This window comes from Pseudophryne corroboree, chromosome 3, assembly GCF_028390025.1.
Source record: "Pseudophryne corroboree isolate aPseCor3 chromosome 3, aPseCor3.hap2, whole genome shotgun sequence".
Lineage (NCBI taxonomy): Eukaryota > Metazoa > Chordata > Amphibia > Anura > Myobatrachidae > Pseudophryne > Pseudophryne corroboree.
In genome coordinates, this window is record NC_086446.1 from 479,572,109 (window position 1) to 479,581,008 (window position 8,900).

Below are 8,900 nucleotides of genomic sequence, written 5' to 3' on the forward strand. Positions count from 1 at the left end.
GCAGCGGTGAATAGACGCTGCGCACAGCGTCTATTAAATGGAGTCTGAGGGAGAGGGGGCATGCCAGCGGCTCACAGAGCGCTGGGCATGCCCCCTCAGTGACTAAAAGGGGGCGTGGCTCACGATCGCGGGTCCTCCCGTGAAGCCACGCCCCCTTTTCATAGGCCACATCCCTTTTTCGGGAGCACAGGACAAAGTTGGCAGGTATGCTACTGGATCAGGTAAGCAGAGCAGATTTATGGGGAGGCTGCATTCAAGAGGTGGCAGGGTCAGAGCTAGACATTTTGGCGCCCTGTGCCAGAAAGAGAATTGTGCCCACCTTCCCCTCCATATTTAAAACAGGGACAATGCGCGCCGAATGTGTGAGACAAAAATATAGGGGCATGGCTTCACGGGGAAGGGGCATGGTTACAATATAATACCAATTCATATTACGCCGCTCAGTAGTCTCCATTATTCAAATTATGTCACATTGTAGTACAACTTATATACATTGCTCCAGGTATAGTCCCTTTTACATATTACTCCAGGTAGAGTCCCTTTTACACATTACTCCAGGTAGAGACCTCTTTTACACATTACACATTACTCCAGGAAGAGTCCCTTTTACAGATTGCTCCCAGTGCGAGATTTCAAAATGCGCCCCCCCATGACATAAAAAAATCTCCGTTACCCCCCCCCCCCCCACACACACACACCTAGATAAAAAAAAAACCTTGCGCGCGCACCTGGCAAGGGGGCGTGGCCTCATCTAAATGGGTGTGGCCTCATTTAAATGGTCATGGCCTCGTCTGAAAAGACTACCTCACAATATAGTTTTTGACCCTGCACCAACAGATCACGACCACCACAGGAGAAAAAAAATGCTACCATATTAAGCCCCACACAGTAATGCCCCCTGCACCATATTATGCCACACACCGCAATGCCCTTGATACATTAAATTCCCACACTACGGCAGGCAAGAGTCCCCATTTCACACATTACGGCAGGTGTCCCCATTTTACACATTGAGATAGAGAGAGAATACTTACAGAGGCGATTACCGCTCTTCGGCCCGTCTCACCAGTCGCTCCTCGCGCCGGCCTTTCCCTCTTCCTAACTTGGATCCCCTTCTGTACTCCGCTTGAGGGGGGGGGGGGGGTTCGCAGAGTGACGGGGTTGCGTCATTCCGTGGAACTCCGCCCCCCGAGCGGGTTACTCGGGGAGAAATAGGAGGGGGAAGCAGGGAGCCACAGTTAGTGCCGCGGCGGGCGCCCAGTGTGGTTGCAATGCTCGCCTGCCCCAAGAAACGGCCGTGCGTGCGTGCGTGCCTGCCTATCTGTAATTATACTTAGGTTTTACTCTGAAGCACCAGCTTCCACCACTTCACTCCTCCCACCCAAATGCTGAAGCTGCAGACACACAAGAGGAAGCCAGGAGGGGCGTACTGTAATGAAGGACAGGAATCTGCAGCACTGCCTGGCTACCTATGTCACAAGTAGCTAGGGGCTGCAGCTACAGTACCATGCGGCAGACGGACATACACAGGGAAAATTCAGCATGAGTTGTAGTTGTGCGAAAAATTTCACACCTACAACCCTTTACACTGACATGCGTCAGGACACAGTTTAATACCTTGCACATTCACGCACCTGCGCGCGCGCATGCGTACAGGTGCTGAAATTTCTCTACAGGGATTTCATCAACATTGCGGTTTATGCTGATTCACCCCCATAGTGTTGAGGCTGCTGCCAGCGGTTCTGCGCACAAAGTGCATATGCGCTGTGCATCAGGCACCGATGGCACAGCACTAGCTTGTCCCTGTGCATGGTTTTGCGGGGAGGGGGGCACAGTGGCTGGGAGAGAACATGGGGGTGGGGTTTATTCAATAACTGGGTGACACAGTGACAAGTACAGAACACAGAGGGGGTGTGACAGAGTGACAGATGCAGGGGGGTAAGACAGTGACAGAACATGGGGGGTGCAGTGACAGAGCACGGGGGGGTTATGCGACATATTGACAGGAGTGGGTGACACAGTGACAGAACACGGGGGGGGGGTTGTGCGACATATTTACAGAACACTGGGGGGTGACACAGTGACAGAACACGGGAGAGTGGGTGACACAGTGACAGAACACGGGGGGGGTGACACAGTGACAGAACACAGGGCGGGGTGATGACACAGTGACAGAACATGGGGGGGTGACACATTGACAGGACACAGGGGGGGTGACACTGTGATTGAACACAGGGGGGTTACACAGTGACAAATGTGTGTGTGTGGGGGGGGGGGGGGGCAGTGAGACTTAAATGTATCTGCACTATCAATGAGATCCCAGAGTCTAAGTGGGTATGTTAACCCAGCCGCTTGCAGCCCCGTGCCCTCCACCGGGCCTGATCTCACCAACTGTCCCAGTGTGTTGGGAAGCTAGGGGCATCAAACTCAGATTATACCACCCCCCCCCCCCCCAACCTAAAAACATTCAGACACCCCTACAAACACACACAACTACACACACACGCACACATACAAACTCTTTTCCATACACTTACTGATCTGTCTGGCTGGCTGTCTTGCTGTATGGCTGGCAGACAGCAGGATCTGCAGCAGCCTGTTCCTGTGTAGCTCCACCCCCTTAGGTCCCGCATAGCTCTGCCCACCAGCAACATGTAGCCCTGCCCCACTTTTGCCCGCTGTCACAGGGGAGGGGGGAGGAGGAGGCTCCAAGCTGCCGTGCTGCTGTCTGTCAGTGTGACAGGCACAGCAGCCAGCAGCAGCAGAGGAGACAGGCGGCGCACTGGCGCAGCAGGGATGCAAAGCAGGGAGAGCATCTCTCCTGCCTGTCGCCTACCTGCTTTGCATCCATTTGCTGAGAGGGTAGCGCCGGGCCTGTTTATATGTCATCCTTAGGGTCTGTTATGTAGTGAGGGACAAGATTCACTTCTGTATGGCCACATTTTTTAGGATTGGCAGCCACCAGCACTGGTTTTATCTGTTACATTGACCGCTAATAATTTTAATTGGTCCTGGACCACCAATCCAAGGCACCCCTGCAAGTGTCCCGAGGCACCCCAGGGTGCCACGGCACACAGTCTGAGAACTACTGACCTAATATATTAACTCCTATTATATTAATAAATCTTTGTTTCACTATATTCACTCTCAGAATATTTTTTTGTAATAATGATAATAATAAAGTAACTTTGTGTGACTATATTCTCTTGTTACAGTACCCGGGGTCATTGTGTCTCATTTTAGAAATCTTGGGGTAAATTTAAATTTTAAATCCAACTGGGTTTGAAGAGTAACAATGTCGTAGTCTGTAAAAACAGCATTTACTATGCATTGGTTATGACTGTCATGTTAAAGCTGGGTACGTTGATACCCACAGGATTTCAACCCCCTTTACCACCAGTGGTGGTTCTAGGGACAGCCTAGAAGGGTGGTTGCCCGGGGCGCTGCGGCCTGAGGGCGCAGCTACAGTCACCCTGTTGGCGCCATATAATTTGAAGGTGCCCAGGGCCTTTTCTAGGGCCTGGCGTGCCTGTGGCCAACCAACCCGCTCTGACTCTTTCTATCCTTAGCACACACGCCCCTCCTCTCCCTCTGCTGATTGGTCTATGGAGCCGCTGGTCACCTGTGGCATTGCCCCCTCAGCGCGTTACCTGACACGGCTTCCTTGTACGACAGGCCGGGCTGCCTGTCACAGCTACTCTACACACGCCAGTGATGCTGCTCGAAGGCAGAACTGGTCGGCGTCAATCAAGGTTAGTTAAGCACTGCACTAACAGGGCAGTCATCACTGCCGCCTGCCACGTTTGTTTAATTGTGGGGACAGGGAGTGGAGACAATCGAGGCTGGCCGTGAGACATTGCAAGACAACTGATCCTGATTGCAATTTACATATTAACGCTGTCATCGGTACCTACAGCAGAACATTTTCTTTATTGCAGAATGACTAAGGGCTACTACTGTTTGGTGTTACGTAAATAACATACTACTGTGAGGTGTAATGTGAATTGGTACTATTTTGTGACCGTGCTCCTTCCCCATGAAGCCAGCTGCCTATATTTTTGGCTCCAGCTTTTGACGTGCACTGTCCCTATTTTTACTGGAGGCACATATAAAATTGAATATTGGGCAGATTAAATCCTCCTGGGTGAAATACAGCCTTTATGACTGCTATTCTCTTCTCTTGGATCTCCAGTCCTTAAAATTAGCATTGTCTAAACCAGCTGGAAAGAAGACATTACCCCGCCCAAAGTAGTAAATTCTGAATTAAGAGGATTGTGGCTGAGGTTCTTGTTCACAGAGAGCCACGAAGCATAAGTGTCTTTAAAAATGACATTATGAAGTAAACAAGGAGAGAGTAAGGAAAGTTTAACATGAAGCATAACGCAAACAGTTCATACTCTAATTCATGGTTAATATATGAGTTTCTGCCTCAGAACTACTCGATAATATACTGTGACAAGAAATCACATATACAGGATGAAATGTCCAAAGATCTTTATTAACAGCACAGGCAGGTTACAGCTTTATACACCAGGCTTGTAGCTTGTAGTTCAAGTTATTAGTAGAGATGAGCGGGTTCGGTTCCTCGGAATCCGAACCCGCCCGAACTTCATGTTTTTTTACACGGGTCCGAACGACTCGGATCTTCCCGCCTTGCTCGGTTAACCCGAGCGCGCCCGAACGTCATCATAACGCTGTCGGATTCTCGCGAGGCTCGGATTCTATCGCGAGACTCGGATTCTATATAAGGAGCCGCGCGTCGCCGCCATTTTTCACACGTGCATTGAGATTCATAGGGAGAGGACGTGTCTGGCGTCCTCTCCGTTTATAGAGATTCGAGAAGAGAGTGAGACAGAGAGAGACACAGTAGTAATTTGGGGAGCATTAGGAGGAGTACTACTACTACTAGTACTTGCTGAAGTGATAGAGAGAGATAGTGCGACTGTATTATCTGACTTGTGGGGGAGACACTGACAGTGGGGAGCAGTTAGAGTCTAAGAGCAGGACTCAGGACTCAGGAGTACATATAACGTACAGTGCACACTTTTGCTGCCAGAGTGCCAGCCACACTGCCATTGTTTGTGACCACACTGACCACCAGTATAATATATATTGTGATTGTCTGCTTAGGACTCAGGAGTACTACTTGCAAGTTGCTGATAGTGTGACCAGTGACCTGACCACCAGTTTAATAAATCACCACCAGTTTATGAGTTTAATATATATTATATATATATATATATATATAATTGTATATAATATATATATAATATTGTATACCACCTAGCACCTACCCGTGTTTTTTTTTTTTTTTCTTTCTTCTTTATACATACTACTATAGTAGCTTACTGTAGCAGTCTGCGGTGCTGCTGAGCTGACAGTGTCCAGCAGGTCCGTCATCAGTCATTACATAATAAATATATAATATATACCTGTCCGGCTGCAGTACTAGTGATATTATATATACATATATATTGATTTCATCTCATTATCATCCAGTCTATATTAGCAGCAGACACAGTACGTTAGTCCACGGCTGTAGCTACCTCTGTGTCGGCACTCGGCAGTCCATCCATAATTGTATACCACCTACCCGTGGTTGTTGTTTTTTTCTTTCTTCTTTATACATACTACTATAGTAGCTTACTGTAGCAGTCTGCGGTGCTGCTGAGCTGACAGTGTCCAGCAGGTCCGTCATCAGTCATTACATAATAAATATATAATATATACCTGTCCGGCTGCAGTACTAGTGATATTATATATACATATATATTGATTTCATCTCATTATCATCCAGTCTATATTAGCAGCAGACACAGTACGTTAGTCCACGGCTGTAGCTACCTCTGTGTCGGCACTCGGCAGTCCATCCATAATTGTATACCACCTACCCGTGGTTGTTGTTTTTTTCTTTCTTCTTTATACATACTACTATAGTAGCTTACTGTAGCAGTCTGCGGTGCTGCTGAGCTGACAGTGTCCAGCAGGTCCGTCATCAGTCATTACATAATAAATATATAATATATACCTGTCCGGCTGCAGTACTAGTGATATTATATATACATATATATTGATTTCATCTCATTATCATCCAGTCTATATTAGCAGCAGACACAGTACGGTAGTCCACGGCTGTAGCTACCTCTGTGTCGGCACTCGGCAGTCCATCCATAATTGTATACCACCTACCCGTGGTTGTTGTTTTTTTCTTTCTTCTTTATACATACTACTATAGTAGCTTACTGTAGCAGTCTGCGGTGCTGCTGAGCTGACAGTGTCCAGCAGGTCCGTCATCAGTCATCACATAATAAATATATAATATATACCTGTCCGGCTGCAGTACTAGTGATATTATATATACATATATATTGATTTCATCTCATTATCATCCAGTCTATATTAGCAGCAGACACAGTACGGTAGTCCACGGCTGTAGCTACCTCTGTGTCGGTACTCGGCAGTCCATCCATAATTGTATACCACCTACCCGTGGTTGTTGTTTTTTTCTTTCTTCTTTATACATACTACTATAGTAGCTTACTGTAGCAGTCTGCGGTGCTGCTGAGCTGACAGTGTCCAGCAGGTCCGTCATCAGTCATTACATAATAAATATATATACCTGTCCGGCTGCAGTACTAGTGATATTATATATACATATATATTGATTTCATCTCATTATCATCCAGTCTATATTAGCAGCAGACACAGTACGGTAGTCCACGGCTGTAGCTACCTCTGTGTCGGCACTCGGCAGTCCATCCATAATTGTATACCACCTACCCGTGGTTGTTGTTTTTTTCTTTCTTCTTTATACATACTACTATAGTAGCTTACTGTAGCAGTCTGCGGTGCTGCTGAGCTGACAGTGTCCAGCAGGTCCGTCATCAGTCATTACATAATAAATATATAATATATACCTGTCCGGCTGCAGTACTAGTGATATTATATATACATATATATTGATTTCATCTCATTATCATCCAGTCTATATTAGCAGCAGACACAGTACGTTAGTCCACGGCTGTAGCTACCTCTGTGTCGGCACTCGGCAGTCCATCCATAATTGTATACCACCTACCCGTGGTTGTTGTTTTTTTCTTTCTTCTTTATACATACTACTATAGTAGCTTACTGTAGCAGTCTGCGGTGCTGCTGAGCTGACAGTGTCCAGCAGGTCCGTCATCAGTCATTACATAATAAATATATAATATATACCTGTCCGGCTGCAGTACTAGTGATATTATATATACATATATATTGATTTCATCTCATTATCATCCAGTCTATATTAGCAGCAGACACAGTACGGTAGTCCACGGCTGTAGCTACCTCTGTGTCGGCACTCGGCAGTCCATCCATAATTGTATACCACCTACCCGTGGTTGTTGTTTTTTTCTTTCTTCTTTATACATACTACTATAGTAGCTTACTGTAGCAGTCTGCGGTGCTGCTGAGCTGACAGTGTCCAGCAGGTCCGTCATCAGTCATTACATAATAAATATATACCTGTCCGGCTGCAGTACTAGTGATATTATATATACATATATATTGATTTCATCTCATTATCATCCAGTCTATATTAGCAGCAGACACAGTACGGTAGTCCACGGCTGTAGCTACCTCTGTGTCGGCACTCGGCAGTCCATCCATAATTGTATACCACCTACCCGTGGTTGTTGTTTTTTTCTTTCTTTATACATACTACTATAGTAGCTTACTGTAGCAGTCTGCGGTGCTGCTGAGCTGACAGTGTCCAGCAGGTCCGTCATCAGTCATTACATAATAAATATATATACCTGTCCGGCTGCAGTACTAGTGATATTATATATACATATATATTGATTTCATCTCATTATCATCCAGTCTATATTAGCAGCAGACACAGTACGGTAGTCCACGGCTGTAGCTACCTCTGTGTCAGCACTCGGCAGTCCATCCATAATTGTATACCACCTACCCGTGGTTGTTGTTTTTTTTCTTTCTTCTTTATACATACTACTATAGTAGCTTACTGTAGCAGTCTGCGGTGCTGCTGAGCTGACAGTGTCCAGCAGGTCCGTCATCAGTCATTACATAATAAATATATATACCTGTCCGGCTGCAGTACTAGTGATATTATATATACATATATATTGATTTCATCTCATTATCATCCAGTCTATATTAGCAGCAGACACAGTACGGTAGTCCACGGCTGTAGCTACCTCTGTGTCGGCACTCGGCAGTCCATCCATAATTGTATACCACCTACCCGTGGTGGTTGTTTTTTTCTTTCTTCTTTATACATACTACTATAGTAGCTTACTGTAGCAGTCTGCGGTGCTGCTGAGCTGACAGTGTCCAGCAGGTCCGTCATCAGTCATTACATAATAAATATATAATATATACCTGTCCGGCTGCAGTACTAGTGATATTATATATACATATATATTGATTTCATCTCATTATCATCCAGTCTATATTAGCAGCAGACACAGTACGGTAGTCCACGGCTGTAGCTACCTCTGTGTCGGCACTCGGCAGTCCATCCATAAGTATACTACTATCCATCCATCTCCATTGTTTACCTGAGGTGCCTTTTAGTTGTCCCTATTAAAATATGGAGAACAAAAATGTTGAGGTTCCAAAATTAGGGAAAGATCAAGATCCACTTCCACCTCGTGCTGAAGCTGCTGCCACTAGTCATGGCCGAGACGATGAAATGCCAGCAACGTCGTCTGCCAAGGCCGATGCCCAATGTCATAGTACAGAGCATGTCAAATCCAAAACACCAAATATCAGTAAAAAAAGGACTCCAAAACCTAAAATAAAATTGTCGGAGGAGAAGCGTAAACTTGCCAATATGCCATTTACCACACGGAGTGGCAAGGAACGGCTGAGGCCCTGGCCTATGTTCATGG